This window comes from Hydra vulgaris, chromosome 04, assembly GCF_038396675.1.
Source record: "Hydra vulgaris chromosome 04, alternate assembly HydraT2T_AEP".
NCBI lineage: Eukaryota > Metazoa > Cnidaria > Hydrozoa > Anthoathecata > Hydridae > Hydra > Hydra vulgaris.
In genome coordinates this window covers 16425266-16447545 of record NC_088923.1, presented here as the reverse complement: position 1 = coordinate 16447545, position 22280 = coordinate 16425266, and the positions used below count along the sequence as shown (strand labels likewise).

Genomic DNA, 22280 nt, shown 5'->3' with positions numbered 1-22280 from the left:
CGTAAGTTCAGCGCAACTCTAACTTTACGGAAATGCTGCAAAACATTGGCTAATATCAAATAGTCATGAAAACAACGTACAATTTCCGTAAACTTAGTTGAGCTATGCAAGAGTTACAAAAGTTTGGTGAATCCGCACCCAGGTCTGTGAATTATGAAAATACAAAAAAAATTAAAATGATAAATTTTGCGGTATCATAAAATATAAATGTTTATAGCGAAAAAACCCAGACCGTAGATTCTTTTTTTTTTTTTTTTTTATAAATCACAACCACTTGTCCAAATTTTAATAAGATTTTAAATAAATACAATGTATTAAAAATTTTTTTTGAAAAACAACAAAAATTAATGAATAAAAATGTATTTCAAAAACATAATTAAAAATAATTAAAAAAAAGAACTCAGAAGTGGCTCAAAAGTTGTAAATTTCCTTAGTAAAAATTCCAAATATTCTTATAATTTTAAATAATTCTTAGCAAAAAAATTTATAACATTTAAAGATCTTGATTGGACATAATATGCTGACAAAACCATGTTAATTCCAAATAAAAGAATTCGCATAATTTGTAAATCGCTTAAACTACACCGAGAAGTTGGAAACCAAATGAGAAACACCGAGAAATGGAAACCAAAGCAAAATATTGCGCAAACTAACAATAAAGTTCCATAACAAAATTACCGTTAGCCGAACGTGAAATTTGTCGCAAAATTAAAGTTGGTCCCAATTTTCTTAAGCAATTCTTGTAATTAAGTTGTGTCACTTAAGTGTGCCTAACATTTTGTAGAATGATTCGTTTTTTATGAAATTTTCACCGTTGCAATACAAATTTAAAGCTATTTTCAACGATATGTAATAATCAAATTTATAAATAATTTCAAATTTTTACACACGTCCCTACTTGCTAAGAAATAACTAAAAATAAAAATAAAAAATAAAATGCTAAATTAAAAAAAAAGTCCGTTTTAAAAATAGTAAAGACAATTTTCTATTGAGACTCTTTGCTTGCGAGGATATCTTTTTGAGGTTATCTCTTATTTGACGGAAAATTTAAAGAGGAACACATGTTGAATGCTCTACTGTTTTGCCTTGTTGGTAAACAAAATAACGTAAAACAGTATAATTATAATCGGATGTTCTTGCAATAATTTAATATTCAAATTTATTGCGCATCAAATATGTAAATGCACAAAAACCAACTTTCATGGAACGTTCTTAAAAAAAAGAAAAAAAAAACATAATGTATTCGCAAAGTTAAAAAATATTTGACAGTGAACACTTTTTTTCACATAAATTTTTACATTACAATCTATCAAAGTATCATTATCAAGGATTCCGATGGTGGATTGAGGTTTAGCACAGTTGGGGAAGAGGGTTCAGTTCAATTAGTGCGGGGAGGGGGCGACAGGTGTTTGGGGAGTACTTTAACACCCAGAAACATTTTTTTTCGAGAATCAAACTTTTGATAAAGATATTTTATCGATGCTTTTACGTGCTTTAATTTTTATCATAACTGTATATCTAAGACACTAAACAATCTAAAATTTGAGTTTGCTAAGTTTACTTTCGTTAACAATTATTATTAAAAAAAACAAAAAAACATTTAAAATTATCGCAATGGTTCAATTATTCAAAAGTATATCTACACAATACATGCAAGCGTTAAGAAAGAAATTTAGTTTCGTGCTTGTTTATACAATTTTTTTTCTGCGAGATTTTATTTCTAGGGGGTACAGAAAGTTCGTTGGACGTCTTAAGATTATCATGCGGACTTGTGACGTCTGTATATAAAAAAAATGTTATATAAAAGTTATATAAAAGTCTCATTAGACTAAAGATTATCAAGAATCTTTAGTCTAATGAAACTTCTACTTTAGTCTACTGAAACATCATAAGCAGATGCAAAAGGAAGAGTCAAGACGATGTTGTAGAGTATATAAAAGTTTGGAAAAGATGATGTCATCTATTTCTCGATTAAGAATAGATGTATGTCTTTTATTTTTAGTTCAGTCGTCATTCCTGAATGTATTAATGCATACACATAGGGCCGGCACAAGTATGTTTTATAACACATAAAAAGAATTCTAAATTGCTCCACAATGTTAAAATTAGTTAATTTATAATTTTGTGTTTTTCTCCTTAAAAAAAAAATTGTTAACCCCTTGCAAAGTCATTGTAGTTTTATGAACATCTGTCACTGTATAGTCACAGTAGTTTTGATACACTGAACTATGTTAAAAATGCATTGACTGTGTACATTAAGATTATAAGAGATATTTTCTTAAAACAAAAACTTTTTTTTATTTTTTGCCATAAATGTGGGGAAAATTGTAAAGCATAAATTTTCAAAGCAATGTAAACGATGGTTTGTTGTTACCTAGTTTTCTATTTCCGTTTGAAATAAACACAGAATTTTTTAATGAGAAAATTATATTATTCGGGGTGCTAGTTGACTGGCTTAGGAGCGCAGGGGGCAGCTTACCCCCACGCCCTATGCTGAATCTGCCACTGCAGGATTGTATATCTAAGTAACTTAAATATCCGCTTATTGTATTAAAAATTCGATTTGATAATCATTACATGCTTAAAATCAGCCTTACTATTTGCATCAAAAAAAATATGCTGTGGACATATTTTAAGTTTTTTAACTATTTTCTTCTATTAGATATTACTATAAAAGTATACAACGTTTGCAACAGTTTTACAAAAAAGAAAACAACTTACAACAGTTTTACAAGGATTGTTACAAGCTCAACATAGTTTCAACACTTTCGCCAACACCCATCATAACTTTTCGCTAACTTTTTTATTTTAACACTCCTGGAGCATCTTCGATAAACTTTTCAATATAATATTTAAAATATTAAATGTTTAGATTCAAATAATATTCAAATGAGGTATTTTATTCAAATAAAACTTTTAAAAAAACTTTGAATAAAAGAGCGACTTTTCGGATTTTTATGCAAAAAAAAAAAGGTGAAACATTGAGTTTAATGATTTATCTTTTACATTTTAATCAATTTAAAGGATGTTCTATTTTACGAAGCCAGTTCAAAACAAGTTGCTGTATTAATATAGCATTGTTTGCTCAACAAAATTTATAGTGTGTTCCCAGCGTTACCCAGTCGACACTCAGTGTTATATTAAAATCTTAACGTCAAGTCGCTACCAAACATCAAAATAATGTCGAAACAACGTCAAATTTACGACACTGAGTCCAGCGAATACGCATTTATTGTAACGCATGTACTAACATAATTTTAATATCAAAGTTTTTGTTGTTTTATTTTAATGTAAAAAAAAAAAAAAAAATGAAAAACAATTATTGTTGGGTATGCATTAAAATAATATTGATTTTGAAAAGCTAAGTTTTTTTATGTTTGACAAATAAATTGAGTAAGAATGTTTTCTTATTTAAAGTAGCTAAATGGAAAAGTTGCGTAGTTTAACGGAACGATTTTGTCAATTTGATAAATTTCAATCACTAAAACAATTAAAATCAGTTGAAATAAATTGATGCTATAATCATTTATTATGAGTTATAATTTAAAAACTTTTTAAATTATATATTAATGATGTAGTTCAGTGGGGTTAGGTCAAAAAAGACCTAAACCCGTTAAAAATACAATAAAGCTCAAGTTTGGTACTATTCAGAAATATTTCTCAAGTCACCAGAAAATTTCTCAAGTCACTAGAAAATCAATATTTCTCCAAGTCACTAGAAAACAAGCCCCATCGTTTAGGTCACAGGTATATTTGGGCATAAAACGGGTGACATAGAGGGAAAAATTTAAATTTAATGAAAATGCTCATCCAACATACCATTAAAAAGTTAATTTAATGCTTATTAATAAATGTTAAAAAACCATATTTTGAAAGTTACTTCCTTTTAAGTTATACTCAAAGTTCATATAAATTAATCTTTACTATTGTATAATTTATATTATAAGATACTTGGAGTCATATGCACGTATTCATTATTGCAAGCCTCTGCATGACAGCAATCACAAGCATCCATGCATTTAATTCCATGTTTCCTATATGTACAAAGATATTTTCTAGATTGTTTCTTTGCAGAATTTTTACATTTACAACGTATAACTAATAATAGATTCAGCTGTAACAGGATAAAGAATTCCGTTTTTATTTCTTTGACCACATTCTTCTAGCTTTGAGCTCATGTTACCTTCAAGTAGCTTCCAGGTAGTAATTTACAAATACATACGAAATCTATGGAAATACGCTAATTCGGTTGAAGGCATCTTTTTAGGCTCTAAAAGTCTATTTCATACTAGTGTTGCGAAGGTAAAATTTACCGGAAAATTTTCCGGTAAATTTACCGAAAAAGTTTGAAAATTTACCGCCTAAAAACTAATCTAAGCTTTGTTAGGGTTTCATTATTACTTCGCCATACAACTCTTTAAATATTTCTATTGAATTTTCACTAGCTTTAGAATGATTTTCCCGATAAGCACTTATAGACTCCGCAATAACCTGAAAATTCTTTGACTTTTTCTCTAAGTTAAAAAAGCTTACTTTTCCTTTTCTAGATATTGCGGATGTTATGTCACATCCAGACCAAACATAAATAAAGAACAATAGCCTTTCATACTTCCAATATAACACTGACAATCTTAAAAACTCTAATATTTTTTACCGTGTTCTTGTAAAAATATAGTATCAAATAACTCTATTTTATTTTAACGGTATTCGTTAAAATAAGCGATAAGAGTTGAGTGCTTTTATTTGATCACGTAATCAAATAAAAGAAAGACGTACAGACATTTTAGTCATTGCACCATGCACTGTAGCACTGAAAGGTAAACTTGAGACTTGTAGATTTCTAACACTATCTTTAAACCCTCTCTCTGCGATTTTATTCGTTAGTTGAAAATGCTATTACTACAGCAGCTTCAAAAAAAAAATTATTTTGATAAATTAAAATTGTTATTATTTTTATTTAATGTAATAAATTATTAAATATATGTTAAAAATACATGCAAGTACATGTGTACCTGTGCAAATCATTTAATTCTTTATCTTTACTTATTTTCGCTAAAGTTGTGAATCCCTTTAGCAGCACAGTCAAAAGAGAATCTCTAAGAACATCTTCTTTACATATAATACATAACTCCATACATACATTCTCCATTCTTGCAGTATATAATACATAACTCCATACATACATTCTCTATTCTTGCAGTATATAATACATTACTCCATACATACATTATCCATTCTTGCAGTATATTTATGCAAAATATATTTATAAAAATATTATTAATCAAACAATTTCAGTTATATTTAACTTTGAGATATTAAAAATGTAAGCACTACACAAATTATTTTTCTTTGAACACATTAAAATATGTTACTTCAACGCAATCAAATTTTCTCGAATCTTACGATTTTGCAATAAAAGTGTTTTCCCAAAATAATATTTTGTTTATATAATTGTTACATTGAATTCGACTATCTTTTCGACGATCTATTAAATAGGTATTTTTGATAAAACTAATTTTTCATTAAGCGCCCTGTTTTAGACCCAAATACGGGACATATTTATTTTTGGTAATTCTTGACATGATTTTGGATCTCTGTACCAAGTTTTAGTTTTATTGTACTTTTATACGGGTTATTCATTATTTTCACTGTACTATATAATATATATATATATATATATATATATATATATATATATATATATATATATATATATATATATATATATATATATATATATATATATATATATATATATATATATATAATTTAAAAAGTTCTTAAAGTACTTCAATTTAAAAAATATAAGAACCTTATTTAAGTACAAGACAGTGATAGATAAAAAAAAACAATCATAACAAAAGTGTGAACAAAATTCTGCTCAAGTAAGTATTATTTTTCATTTTAATTTAAATTACAACAATTATTATATCAATAAATGCAATTCAGTTAATAGTAGACATTGTATTTAATTTTATGCGACACAATCAATATTACTTATTAGCCTATTAAAAAAATGATGTTTCCAATCGTCATTTACAAGTATAATTTTACTTTATACAAACTTTTTTTCATAAGAAAGAAAAAACTGTGAAATATTCAATTAATAGCAGAGTTTAGATTTTTAAGATTTAAAAGAAAACTTGTGTTTGAAGAATGTTGTTATTCTTTAAGTTATCTTGGGAGGGATACTAAAAGTAACAAAGAGCCAAGGACCTAGAAAAATACTGTGACATGGACCTATTGCAGGATAACAGAGACTTCAACTATATCTTTTTATAATGCAGAATTAGTAGATTGCTTTAAAATTACCGGTAGAGATTTTAGCCACTTTTTTTAAAAAAAAAAAAAAATATGTTATACATGTAAATGACTCAAACATCTCAAGAAATATGCAACCATAAAAATATAGTTTTTAAAAAATCTCTTATGAGAACTGGCATTGATGTAGGCCAATGGTCAATTAGGACTGTCATATATATGTTTGATATTATGAAGTTTAAGGTTCAACTAAAGAACCAAAAAGGCTCTAGTGTGAACAAACTTGCTTTTTTTAATATAGCGCTTTATGTCTTTTCAAATTTAGCAAACTAAATTATTTTTTTTGTTTCTTAACTTAAACTAATCAACATCATATTTAGATTATCTGTTTCATCGTGGAAAGTGTGCTTGTTCGTTTTGTATTAAAACATAAGATGAGTATGGGGAAACTTTAAGAGTTTAACCCATCAGTTTGATGTCATTATTTACTCCAAGCTGTTCTTCTATGAACTTGCATCACACATAACACATATGACACAGGTTTCAAAACCATGATTTAGAATTTAAAAATTTAAATTAAGTTACATATTGTCAATTTAAGAATAAGTTGTCGTTTTTTTTAAACTAATTGTATTGCAAAAAAAATAAAGTATAAAGGGCATCGGTCCTTTTAATGGTTTAAACGGTATCACATGTTTAAATTAATAAAGTTTTAAAAACAAAAGAATTTGAAAAATTCAAGATATATGCCTATTGCAATTTAACTCAAACCTCCAAAGGGACCCTGATACGCTTTCAAAGTAATACCGAAACAAAAAATTAAAAAACTAGTATATTTAAATTGTTAAAACTAAATATTATTTTTATTGTTTTACATTTATTAACAATACACATTTAAAAACTATATTGCATCCCCAAAAAAACTGCATAGGGGAAAGTCGGATAACTCCGTACGCTTGATTTACATCTTAAAGTAAAGAAGCTTTGTGATTTTAAACACTATAAAAACATTACTTGAGTGATATATATATATATATATATATATATATATATATATATATATATATATATATATATATATATATATATATATATATATATATATATATATATATATATATATATATATATATATATATACTTGGATTTGATTTTTTTTTTTTTTTAGCTAATAACATAAATAATAATAAATGCAAATAACAATAATAAAACAATAATAAGTAAATAAAATTTCTAATAAATATTAACAGAATTATTAACCTTACCTTGTAAAAATTTCATGCAATGACGAATTCATCATATAAAATTTTCAGATAGTTGTTTTTTAATAAAGATCAACTAACAGAGGATGAACCCCGTTGCCAAGATTCACTGTTTTTTATATGAAAACTGCCCCATTCTTTAAAAAAATAATGAACTAGATAATAAAAAAATAATGAATATGGAACTCTTTAAAATTATATAGAAAAAAGAATATTAATATTTTATGTAAAAAAAATTTTGTCGAATAAACTTAACTAATTATAGTTTATCCAATCACAAGTTGATTATCTAATCAAAAGCTGTTTAAAACTTGCCATCCAATCGCAAGTTGTTTATAACTTGCAGAAAGTCAACTAAAACGGCATCAATGGATATCTTTTTTAAAAAACTGCTTTTTTTTTTCTTTATAACTAAAAAGATTCCTCCATAGTTTTTTCAAACCTTTTTTTATTTTTAGACTTAAATCTCTTAATGCCCCACCTCTTATTCCCGCACGACTTTTGCACCAATTTTTAATGATGTTGTAAGTTTTGTCACTGCATTAATATTTTTGTTTTTATTGAAATTTTCTCACGTCTACAAAAAGTTTTAATATTAAAGTAAGGTCCGTAATAATGTCGGAAATCATCACAAGAAGAACATGCAATAATAAAATTTTATAATTTTTTTAGAAAACTCTTTTGACTTTTTTTATTGTCAACAAAAAACTATTTATTCATCAAGAAAAGTTAACATTTTTAATGCTCACTTTAAAAAAAATTTTATAATGATTATAATCTGACATTATAATTGTCACTTAGTCTATCTCTAAGTTACATATCTACGTTACTATCTCGCTGTGTTAAAAAAAACCCATTCGTATTTGGGTGGTAAAAAAATATTGATTAGAGATTTTAAATTGACGATTTTCAAATTTTTTAAATATTTTTATGCATTTATAAGAGCTTTAAAATGTACCTTTCATTTGTTCAACGAAGTTGTACCTAATTTTTAAAAAAAGAAGCAAATTTAAAAAAAATAATAAATCTCAGGGTTGCGTCAGTGATGTTGCGTAGTTTGTTTGGTGCTTGAAGTTAATAAGATGGACCTCATGATATTATTTTCTTATTTTAAATAAATCACCTTTTTTTAATAATATTGTTTAAAGATATTATTTTCTTATTTTAAATAAAATCGATTTTGTAAGCGATAAGTTGTAACGGCAAATCTTAAATATATATAAAAGGATTAAAAATACAACAGCACATCCCAAAATTGTTTTTTGTTGATTATAAAAGCAATATTTGTGCATAAGGGACGCACTCCTTACGCTGGCTTTTGATTAGACTCGACGTTACAGAACTTACAACAAAGACTGATTTTTCTTTTACTAATTTATCACATTTACATAATATTTTTATTATTTTACATTAATGTTTTCATGAGGACGCTTGTTCCTTCCTTCTGACTTTGAGTCTTTATGCATTTTATGAGTTGAGTTCTTTATGTACATTATGTATTATTAAAAACACTTACCTATCTTTTATCTTCAACATAATGTTTCACCATCAGTAGGTTCATCAGGAAGCTTCCTGATGAACCTACTGATGGTGAAACATTATGTTGAAGATAAAAGATAGATTAGTGTTTTTACTAATTTATTATTGCTCACTGTGGGGTGATATATATATAAATATATATATATATATATATAAATATATATATATATATATATTTATATATATATATATATATATATTTATATATATATATATATATATATATATTTATATATATATATATATATATGAATATATATATATATATATATATATATATATATATATATATATGTATATATATATATATATATATATATATATATATATATATATATATATATATATATATAAATTATATATATATATAAATTATATCAGTGTATTCTACAAATAGAGTGCTCAATGTTCTTGAAGAACAGAGCAATAATAAATTAGTAAAAACACTAATCTATCTTTTATCTTCAACATAATGTTTCACCATCAGAAGGTTCATCAGGAAGCTTCCTGATGAACCTACTGATGGTGAAACATTATGTTGAAGATAAAAGATAGATAAGTGTTTTTAATAATTATATATATATATATATATGTGTTTTTAATAATTATATATATATATATATACTTATTTTTTTATATATATATATATATATATATATATTATTATGAGTTAGATATATATATATATATATATATATATATATATATATATATATATATATATATATATGTGTACATATATATATGTATATATATATATCTATATATATATATATATATATATATATATATATATATATATATATATATATATATATATATATATATATATATATATATATATATATATATATATATATATATATATATATATATATATATATATATATATATATTAGGGTTATAACATTTTCACTTTTTTTTTCAATTTTATTATGGTCACTGTATTAATGGTGCAAATATGTTATAAATAGCACTGTTTTGCTTTGCCTTGACAAAAACCACCCCACAGTGAGTCAAAATCCATAAAAAACGGCAAAAAAGCCTCCATAAAAAACTATTGATAGAAATTAATTAATTAAATTATAATATAACTAAATACCGCTAAAAGACAATGAATAACTTTTTTGTGAATAATTTTCAAGATTTCACCAATTTATACGTCTTTTTCCGAGACTTGTTTATTTTATTTTATTTATCGGAAAACTCGTTCAAAAAAGTCTCGCTTTAGTGTCACTTTTTTAAGATTGATATGAGTAAATACAGTTCAAAATTTAATTTAAAGTTATATTTTTAAGATGTTTGGTAACTATTAACAATATTTTTAACAATAAATTTTAATTTTAGATTTTCATTACTGAGGTCTCAAAAATGTGTCATAAATTGATTTTTTTAAATTAGTTTAATTATGAGTTTAGTTGAAAAACTCAAAGATTCCAATAGATTCCATGGTAGTGGGAATATTTTCCCACATATATATATATATATATATATATATATATATATATATATATATATATATATATATATATATATATATATATATATATATATATTAGAACTTATAAAAACTTGTTAAAAAAGGGATTAATTTGCTCATTAAATGTTGTGATTCTATATGATATTTGGATTTGGTTCAATATTTAATCATGCTTTTAATTTATTTTAATAATTTTTAAGGTTACTCAAATTAGAGGAATGGAAGGAGTAACTCCACGGAAAACAGTTAAAAATGTTTAGAATGCTTTCATGGAATACAGGCATTACTTAGCGAGTATGGAAGAAAAGAAAAAAGTAAATTTACAAGCACTCCTAATTATAAATGCATAAAAGGTAAAGTAAATGCGAGTTTTAGCTATTGCATCTTATATAAGACTGAAGTATTTTTGTAAAAAGTAAATAGCAGAATGTAAAACAGTAATACGCTGCTCATTTTCTCCTGTATGTATGAAAGCAGAAAAAATAAAAATTGCCCCAACTTACCCCAATTAAAATAAGACCTTTTAAATACTTAATTTTTTTTTTCCGTTTTTAATTAAAACTTGTGTATAAAGTAACGAACAATAATTCATTGCTTACATTCATCACACAAATAATACATTTAGTTCCTGTTAGTAAAAAAAAACTAATGCTCAAGCAGATGGTGCTAATTATCAAACCTCAAAAACCAAAATATGCAACATTTGATGGCATACTGCATGTTTTAAAATTAAAATTTGCGTATAAAATAGCTAACAGTAGTTCATTGCTTACATTCAACATGAAAAGAATACATTTAGCTCCTATAATTCAAGAGTTAGCAATTAATCATGATAATTTACTCGAAGCTCTTCTACGTAAGTTTTTTAGACTGGAGAGTCTATACTATGAAAGTATTTACAAAGCTGAAATGAAAAATCTAAAGAAAACTCTAATAATACTTAGATCAATTAGTAAATTCTGATCAAAGTTACGGAAACATTCAAGAACCTTCTCTCTAGACTTTTAGAACACGAGCGAGCTTGGTTGAATAAAGATGTAACTGTTGACAAAAAAAACTTTGCAGCAGGTCCAGGTAGAAAGTGCAAGAACTGGAAAGATTTAGTCGATAGAAGCAGAAGATCTAAGGTAACAATAAATCAATTAAATTCAACCCAGTTTAAAAGTTTACAAGCTTAAATATTAAATATTATCTTGTTTAAGGTTGTCAAATTGGCTGAACATCCTGCTAAAGCATTGGCATTAGCTTATATAAAATAAATAACTAGAGATCCTAACAAAAAAGATTTCGTTGTTCTCATGAAAAGTGCTACAAACTCTAAAAAAGTTAAAATAACGGAGATAAATATTCCGATAAAAATGAAAACCAAAGATGCCTAGAGCTTAAAAGTTCAGTGACCTTTCAAATGAACAATATCAAATTATTAGAAATTTATCGATAATATATAATGCAGGTATTTATCCTTCACTTCACGAAATTAAGAATGAGAAAAACAAATGTTATCCTGAGGGTTTAATTGTGACAGAAATATCATTCAACTCCTCTACAGGGTATGTTTAATCATGCTCTGACAAGAATATTAACTTTTACGGAATGTCAAGACGCTATGAGATTGTTTGCTGAAATTGGGAGGAGTTTTAAATGTCTACTTCACTTTAAAGGTGATTTTGATGGTGCCTCCAGTCAAAGTGTATATAAACAAAAATATACTGATACAAATATTGGTGAGGCCCAAGTTAACGAGCAAAGTCTTTTCCAGAAAGCTATTGTTCCACTTAAATTAACCATCATGAACAAAAATGTATAGTTAAATAAGAAGCCCTCTAGTACATATTACTACCCCTACATCTCCAGTATTAAAAAGAAACGGAAGAATTAATAAGAAATGAGTATGAACTTTTAATAGCAGAAATGAATAGACTAGTCAAGTTTGAAGTAAAGTTAGAAGTAGAGGAAGGCAAACCGGATACGACTATTACATTTAAATTCAAACTAGATTTAACCATATTTGATGGTAAAGTGGTTAATGCCCTCACTGACACTCTGTCCTCCCAATCATGTAATGCTTGCTGAACTAAGCCCAGTGAACTTAATAACCCAGAATTGATCAGATCTAAACCAATTAATGAAGCTTTATCTTTGGGCCTTTCTACTCAGCATTGCTGGCTCAGATCTTATGAATATATTATACATTTAGGATAAAACTTATACTATGCCATATACCCTGCTAAAAAAGCATCAGTAAAAAGTAGAAAAAAGAACATTCAACTGAGGTTAAGAGAAGACCTAAGTCTTATAGTTGATATGCGTAAACAGGGTTTTGGCAACACTAACGATGGAAACACTGCCAGAAGGGCATTTGAAAATGCTGAAACTTTTGCTGATATAACGGGAGTGGCAGTAGATGTAATTATTAGATTGTGGACAATCCTAATATCAGCATGCTCCTGTTATGATATGAACTCTAAAAGTTTTGGCCAGTATTGATATGAAACTACAGCTCTTATATTCAAAAACTATTGCTGGTATGTGATTTCCCCAACTGTTCATAAACTTTTGGAGCATTCAATTTTTCTTTTTAACTAGTAAATATTTTGGTTTGAAGAATTTATCTTTTTTAAATTAAGTCAGTCTTTGTGTGCGTAAAAGACTCTAACACGTATATGCGTGCGTAGTACGACCCTTAGGCACAAGAAAAATTTACATTAAAAAATATGTGGTATTCTTTAATATGGTATTTTGGATCTAGAAATCCGATTTATTTATTTAAATTATATTTTGCCCGCGTAAATGACACTTACACGCGTAAGCGCGCGTTGTACGCGTAAAAATTATTTTCAATAACAAACTTAAATTTTTTGACCCAAAATACGATAGTATTGTCGTATTGCATGTTTATATATGATAGTTATATAATTTTTGCCGTTTTTTCAACTTTCTGACTCACTGTGCACCCCCAGGATACAGGTTTAAATATTTCTTTACAAGCGGTGTTCCAAAAACAGTATGTAGTTCACCTGTTGTGATTTTGTTTGGTCAACTTAATTACTAAGTGATTTATAGATAGAATGAATGGCTAATTTACTTACTTTTATTCTGTTTTATAAATTTTGTTTACATTAAATTATCTACCACATACTTTTTTGTTTTACTATCTAAAAGTTTGCGCTAATACAAATATATTTTCAGGCACACTCATTAGCACGGAGATAAAATTTATTTTTTCTAGAAAATGTCGTATAAGAAAAGCAGGGAAGATGTTCAAAAAATTCTGTTACTTAGAGAATAAACTTGACAGCATACCAAAAGAGTGTAACTAAAAGAAAATTTTAGCAACAGTCACAATTTTAGTAACATCTACTTGACGGCTTTATTAGAATGCCTAAAAAAATGACAACTATTGGGAGGTTTCAATTTCTTGCTAAAAATGAAAAATTTTAAATGGTAATCAAAGAATTGAAAGAATTGTAGATAAAGTTAAATTTTCCATTCATAACAATAAAGTTAATAGTTAGGAAGATTGAAGCATTAGTTAATAAATATAATAAATTTTTAAAGTACTATAATAAATGTGCTCAAGTTAAATTTGCAAAAGTGTTTGATATCATCAAAACAGATGGCATCTGGTTGACCAATGAAGATAAACAATCTTATCAAATGCAGATGATATCACATGGAGACAGAGGCGATTCTACAAACAAAATAAGGGGGAGGGGGGGTGAATCTTTAAAAAGTACCGACTAGCATCAAAAAAAAAAGAAAAAAAAGAGGCCCTTAAAACGAAAATTTAACCGACTTGTGTCAAATATCTGACAAGCCGACTAAACTCGTAAAAAAACCAACTATAACTTAAAAATGACCTCCTTAAAGATGGGAGGGGAAGTGTAACACCCCCTCCTCCTCCCTCCCCTCCCCTCCCCCCCCCCACCACACGCACCCGTAAAGTTGTCTCTGCATAGAGATGTTGGTTTTGCATCATCAGAACAAGTAAAAGTGCATCCATCCAAAGTAAGGACCAGAAGTTCTACAAGTAGTAATTTTTCTTTGTTGAGCAAAAATGTGGCATCCAATCTATCAACTTCTTCAGAAACTTCTGACAATGATACTAACGACTGTGATTATGCTGTTGAGCCTCCTGCTAAAACAAGAAAAACTGAATCATATTACACTACAAAAACTGAACTTCAACTAGTAAAACAGACTAGTCTAAACTCCTCTAAGTCAGCAAAAGTTTGCAAACAACTATCAGACCACGGTATTGATATCTCTACACCAACTCAACCAGCCATTTATACGGCATCTGTCAGAGAATCACAGAAAATGCAGCAGAACTTTGAAGAAACCCTTAAAAATGACAATTAGGCTTTGCACTTTGATGGTAAGAAACTTAACAACTAAGAAATGCAAGTTGTTGTTTTAAAAAATCAGAACCATTAAGTTTGCTTAGCTGCTTTGACTTTTAGTGATGGGAAAGCATTAACAAATTTTAATGGAATAACTGAGGTGTTAGACCAATATCAATTATAGGAAAGCATTAAAGTTATAATATTTAATACCATAAGTGTCAATACGGAGATACAACATCTTCTAATTTAGCATATGATTTTGTGCAAGAAGTCAGTAACAACTATACAAGTTTAAAAACTGACTTCCAACAAAGTGATGTAAATATAAAATTCCATATTTAAGTATGTTCATATATATGAGGAATCAAGATGCAATGCATCCTCATTCCTCATAAATATTAACATAAAAATTGCGATGATTGTAGACTGGGAACAACAAAAACCCCAAAACCTTTGCCCCCCCCCCTCCCACAGCCTCAAAGTGGAGGGCAATTAGTCAAATTTGTTATTTTTTTCTCAATCTTGAACTCAATTTATATTTAAAGACGAATTTCAAATTTGATTCAATAATCTTTCGTTGATCGGCTTTCATGACTCTTTAAAGTTTACAGCCCCTCAATTTGAGGAGAAACATTTGGGGGGCTAGCATTTCGGGGTTTTTGTTGTTCCCAGTCTTCATCTTTCAAAGTTGCTTAGCTCAAACATCAAAAAAAGTTGTCTACGGCCTTGCAATATATGCCTTAGTTGCTTTTGTTCTGCCCAAAAAAAAATGAACTGCTAAGTGAAATTTGTAAATTGATTTGTTGAACTTGGTTTGATGTTTGGGTCAGTGACCATTTTTATAAAGAAGACTGTTATAAAAAATTGGACGACAGTTTAAAGAAATACAAATAAGCGCACACTATTTTTAAGAAGCATTGCAGTAAATACAATACAGAATTGAGACGCAAAGAAGTAATATTTGTACCGAACGAGCAACTAAAACCATGCAAGAAATACAGTGTAAAAAATCAATTTTAAGTTTATTTTATCAAACAAGTGATTGTTTTGTGTTACATTATTCAGCTACTAACACTGTATTGTGTTATATATTGTTATTTACTCATTAGTATAATTTTATTCAACCATACTAAATTGCAATACTTCGAAAATAGTTTTTCTATTTATAAGGGAAGGTTTTTGAAATAAAATCATTATTATGTGTCAATTTCATGGTTTTTATTCAAAAACTCATTTTGGAGGACCATGGTCATATAAGGTTGTAAAAATAATATAATCCTAATGTAAATAGGGTAAGACGGGGCAAAATAAGACAGCGGGTCAAAATGAGATAGATCGCATTTGTGGTGATCCTAACCTCGCAATTTATTGTTTTAACGGTTTTTAAAAGTTTAAAAGTGTGTTCTTAAATTATTTATTGTTGCAAAAAATATCTTGAGTCACTTTTAAATGAAGAAGATGAAGAGAACGACAACCATTTCATCTCTTGGCTATATGACAATTGCGAATTTCAATGCGTTGTTGTTTTAATTTTTCTCAGTGTTTTTTTATCTTACAGAGTGGGAAAAAATGTTATATTCAAAGTTAGTGTTTTATTATCATCTTTAGGCATTGCTCTTTCATTTCCATATATTATTATTTCATTTCTATGACAAAATTGTCACGAAATTACACAATTTCGATGCCAACATGTTGCGGGGCAAAACGAGACATTTTGGTTTTTTTGTTTTGCTGATATTAACTATGTTTATTTAGAAAGTTAAATATAGTTAGAAACTTAATTAGAAAACTATATATGGCAATTTTTCTGAACAGAGCATATTATGTTAAAATTAAAAGTAATCTCATTGAGCATAGCAGCTTTGACATTTATTGTAAATAAAGATGCTTTTGTTTGAAGTGATAGTTGAAGATTTTACTGAAGGATTTAAAGAAAGTTAAAGAGTTTAGACTATTATTATGCATAAAAAATCACTTGGTTTATTTAACTATTGCCAGATGATACTAAAAGTCAATTAGTTAACTACATACAAGAAATGGATTGTCTATAAGTGACATTCAACGAGTTGCCAGTTTGTTTAAAAGTACAAAATAGTTCATCCATTAAATAAGTATAATGGTGTTGCAGAAAGAAATTTTTAAAGATTGTTAGTGGGTTTTTAAAGATACATCCAGCCCTTTTAATTAAAAAGTCTTAAGGGTTGTCTTTAAATTGTGTTTATGGTTTAAACAGCAGTTCTGTGAATACTAATTTCAATGATATAGAAGTTGTTATGAAAAAGTACAAGTTTGAACTTCATCAAATTTTTATCTGTGATAAATCAGACATTACAACTGTTCATAAATCTGTTAAAGTTATACCAATAAAAGGAAAACATTGCGTTTCTTCTGTAACTAGTGGTGAATGAGGTTTAACGACAACTGTTTTCTTAAACCGCCTAAAACTTTTTATAATATATAATGTGGATCATGGTTACATGAGCATCCTGGACAAAAATAACAAATGATCAACTTAGAGGTATATTCTCTAAAGCATATTATAAAGCTGCCTCTGTAGAAGTTGCCTGTTCTGGCTTTCGTACATCTGGAATTTATCTTTTGTGTTGGGATATAATTTCTTGATATCATTGTTGGTGAGAAATAAGTTTGTGTCATCTGCAAACATGACCGAGTTCATTTTTAAAGATGCATTACAAAAGTCATTTATATATATTAGAAAAAGAAGTGGACCAAGAATCAATCCTTACGGGACTCCACATATGACATTCAATACTCCAGATTGGACATTATTTACATATTGTTTTCTGTTTGTAAGATAGCTTTTAATCCAATAATAAGTTTTATTTATTATTCCGTAATGCCTTAATTTATCTAAGAGAATGCAATGATCCACTGTATCAAATGCTTTTGATAAACTCCTAAAGTAAATTTATTATTTTCAAAACCATTAGTTATTTGATTTACTATTTCAATGATTGCATGCTCTGTAGAGAGATTTTTTTGAAAGCCAAACTGATTTGGGTAAAAAAAATTGTTTTTAATGAAGTAATCATAGATTCTATTATAAACTACACGTTCGAAGAGTTTTGAAAATACAGAAAGTATTGATATAGGCCTGTAGTTTGTAATGTCAGAATGATCAATACATTTGTATGATAGAATTACTTTTGCCAATTTAAGTACATCCGGAAATATCCCAAAATTTAATGAGAACTTAAGTATATGAATCAGGGGTCTATTAAGACTGTGTTTGTTTGCAATAACTATATCACTAGATATCTCATTAAATCCTGGAGAAATCTTTTTTTTTTAAGGAGGCAAAGGCTGCCTATAATTCTTCATAGCTTAATTCATAATCAAGCATGGTAACGTTATTCGTGGTTTTAAGATAGGTTTTAAATGATACAGATGTCGGTACAATTTTATTTACAAGATTTGGACCAATATTTGTAAAATATTTATTGAATTCTTCTGAAATTAGTTTTTGACAAAATATATCGTTATTTTCAATAACAATTCGTTTAGGAAGAGAAGGTGAATTTAGTTTTTCTCTTCCCATTATGAGATTAATGATGGACCATGTTTTTTTGCTATCAAATTTGCATTTGGTAATTTGATTACTGTAATACTTTTTTTTTGCATTTTTAATGAGATCTTGGTAAAAAAATTTATAATTTTTGTAATTTTTTTCATTATCATTGTTTCTATTTTTCAAAAATTTATTGTAAAGTTTTTGCTTTTTTTTTGAGCACTTTAATAACGATTTATCCATCCACGGATTAGCAGCTGCTTTTGACTTAGTTGTTATTATCTCTTTTGGACAGGTTTCATTAAAGTACTCCAAAAATGTACTTAAAAAGGCATTGTAAGCTTTATTAGTATCTTTACATTTATATACGTTGTTTCTTGTTTTAGTCTACTTGTTAATTTATTAGTGTTACTCAATTTTAAATTTCGTTTTTTTAAATGTATAATTTTTGAATGACAATCAGACATAGATTTAAAGTTTTTTATTTTTATGAATATCGGGAAATGATTGCTGATATCTGTCAAAAATATACCGGTTTCAAATGTCGTTTCTAAATAATTATTGATAAAAATATTGTCTATTGCTGTTGCAGAGGTTTTTGTTACTCGCGTTGGTTTATTAATAGTTGACAAGACATTAAATTTAAAAAGCATATCAAAAAAAGATTTTATTTTTGGAAATTTTGTGTAAGAAAGAGCATCAAGATTTATGTCACCAGTTATATATAATGTCTTAATTTCTTTATTTATTTTCATAATCGTATTTTTGATAAAAGTTTCGAAATTTTTTATTTTTCCACTCGGTGGACGATAAACACATCCAACTAAAATGTTTCGGTATTTTTTATTAATAATTTCAATGAAAAGGCTTTCATAATTATCATTTGAAAAGCATAGTATTGGGTTGAGGAATAATTCATGAGCGTTTTTTTCAAATTTAAAAATGCACGCAGAAATAGAATGCATTGGCAAAATGTTTTATGTTGTTTGAAAGAGAATGTTTTGCTCTACAAGATAGTGTGTTTTTATTTGTTAGTTTTTTTTATTTTTGTGTATTTTCAGATCATTAAAATGGAATGTCAAGTGGACAAAACTGAGCATTTTCGACACCATTTGCTTTTTGCATTTAATCGAGGTGTTAAGGCCGCCGAAGCTGCTCGTGAGATTTGTGCTGTGTATGGAGAAGGAGCAATGCCTGAAAGTACCGCCCGCCGTTGGTTTTCGCGCTTCAAAAATGGGAATTTTGACCTCAAGGACGGATCACACACCGGTCGACCAATTGAGTTCGACGAAGAGCGATTGAATCAACTTCTTCACGAAAATCCACGTCAAACGACCAGAGAATTGGCGGAGCAGATGGATTGTGATCAAAAAACTGTGGTGAACCACCTTCACTCAATGGGCAAGGTTCAGAAACTCGGCGCTTGAGTGCCACACACTTTGAGCGAAAACAACAAAAATCAACGTTCCACAATCGCCGCCGGTTTGCTCGCTCGACATCGCTCAACACATGGTCACAAACAGCGTTTTCTTTACCGCATTGTCACTGGCGATAAAAAATGGTGCTTTTACGTCAATATGAAGCAGCGAAAAGAATGGCTCAGCCCCAAAAAACAAGCGACTCCGCAAGCAAAAAAAGACCTTCATCCTCGAAAGATCATGTTGTGTGTATGGTGGGATTGGGAAGGCATAATTCATTACGAACTGCTTGAGCGCAACCAAACAGTCAATGCGGAGCTCTACGTTCAACAACTGCACCGACTCAACGAAGCAATTCAGCAAAAAAGACCAAATAGGCGAAATGGCGTTCTTCTGCAACACGACAACGCCCGTCCTCACATCGTCAATATGACCAAAGCCGCGATTTAAGAACTCGAATGGGAAGTGCTGCCTCATCCTTCATACTCTCCAGACTTGGCGCCGTCAGATTTTCATATGTTTCGATCGCTTTCAAACGCTTTGCGCGGTGTATCGTTCAATAACGACGTGGAATTGAAGGCTTGGTTGGACGAATTCTTTGAGTCAAGACCGGGAGATTTCAATCGCCGAGGCATCGAAAAACTTATTGAACGATGGGAGGAAGTCGTAAACAACAACCGAGAGTATATTATTGATTAAATCGTTGTAGTTTTTTTGTTTAAAATAAATTTGAAAAAAACGCTCATGAATTATTCCTCAACCCAATATATTTTTTATCTTGAAAGCATACTTTTCTAAGACATAAATTTCTAATCCTCCTCCTTTTTTCCCATTTCCTCTTGATTGACTTATTAGTTTATAAAATGGTAATATATAATTAGAATTTAATTCAAGAGAACTTTCTGTATCATGCCAAGTCTCTGAAATAGATATGATGTCGAACGTGTAGTTTAAAATATTTAAAAATTCTTTAAGTTTATCAAAATTTTGCTGCATGCTTCTAATGTTTATGTGTAATACAGAAAATGAGCCATCATCTGCTATTACTTTAAATTCAAAAGGATCAATATACGGTGTGTTAATTAAGTTCATTTGAGTTTCTTGAAAAATATTTATATTTTTTTCGGATAGGTTATTTATGAAGTTGTCCTCAAAAAAGTCTAAATTTAAATTGTAAAAATCTAATTTCTGTGGAAAAAGCGCTGCCATTTTTTAAAAATGTATAATTTAAAAATATTTAATATAATTAAGAACTAAAATACTCAAAACGCTTACTCGTTTACGCATGTCGGAATAACATTTGTGTTGCGGGTGTTTTCTCAAAATTCGTGAACAATACGTTTGTTGTAAATAACTTTTGCAAAATAGCCATTTTGACGATGTATCTTCGCCTGATCAAAAAGTTCCTTTCGAATTTTTCGCGTGGTAAAACTAAAATCTTCGTTTAGAAAGATATTAGTTCCTTTTTATTTTGTTGCTCTTTTCAAAATTGTTTTTTTGTCCTCGTAATCCCGGAGCTTCAAGACAATTGTTCGCTCTCGTTTATCATTAGCTACTCCCACTCGATGAGCCCGATCAATTATAATATCTTTTTCAATACCAAGATTATCTTTAAATAGTTGTTTTACCTTTTTTTTTGTGATTTCCCAATTCTTTTCTTCGTTATTTTCAACGACCCCGTCAATTCTTAAATTGTTTCTTCTGTTACGGTCTTCAATATCAACGCTTTTTAATTTTAACTCAATATTGTCAGAAGATATTTTACCTTGCATTTTTCGTACATTTGATAAATCGTCGTGAACTTTATTAATTTTTTCCTCAACTCCTCTAGCTTTATCGTTGAATACATCGCCAACAAAATTTAATCCAGATTTCATTTCGTCGAGTTCTCGCCGAACTTCTTTAAAACTAGATTGAAAGTTATCAAACCTCTCATTTATGTTCGATAATGCTTCATGAAAAAAAGACAAAATTGTTTCTTTTTGAATATTTAGTAGCTCTCTCATCATAGCAATCGAAACTAACTCTTCTGATTTAGACATATCACTTTTTATTTAACGAATTAAAAAAATTCCAAAAAATATTTAACTGTAAGAAAACGCGTCTGTTCACCACAATGTTCGCCACGCAAAAAGCGTGGCGAACTATTAAATGTTTAAGGGTCTTGAGACACCCCAAAAAAAAATTTCATTTGATAAACTTTCAAATGCAGTGTTATTTTATTATAAACTTTAAAAATACATTAAGATGCGAGCTGCAGATATATTTTGAAAATGTTGTTTTTTGAACCACATGCAAAATTTGTTCCCTAGAGTTAAACTACATCAGGAATCAATCAAGTAATTAAATCGAATTTTTTTTCAGATTAGTACTTAGTATTATTCCACAATAAACTATTCACCAAGATTCCCCAATATACATCTCGGCCAAGGTCAATATTGCTAA

The 22280-nt window shown here is 28.2% G+C and overlaps 1 protein-coding gene across 1 annotated transcript in view; it reads right to left on the bottom strand.

The window, feature by feature from the left end:
* LOC105843157 (D(2) dopamine receptor) overlaps positions 1-22280 on the bottom strand; it is an 81063-nt gene that overhangs the window by 41221 nt on the left and 17562 nt on the right. Inside the window, exons 2-3 of the mRNA XM_065795591.1 lie at positions 7527-7660; positions 2722-2836 (exon numbers count right to left, since the gene is read on the bottom strand). The gene's annotated coding sequence lies outside the window, so the exon portion shown is untranslated. The remainder of the gene's footprint in view (positions 1-2721; positions 2837-7526; positions 7661-22280) is intronic.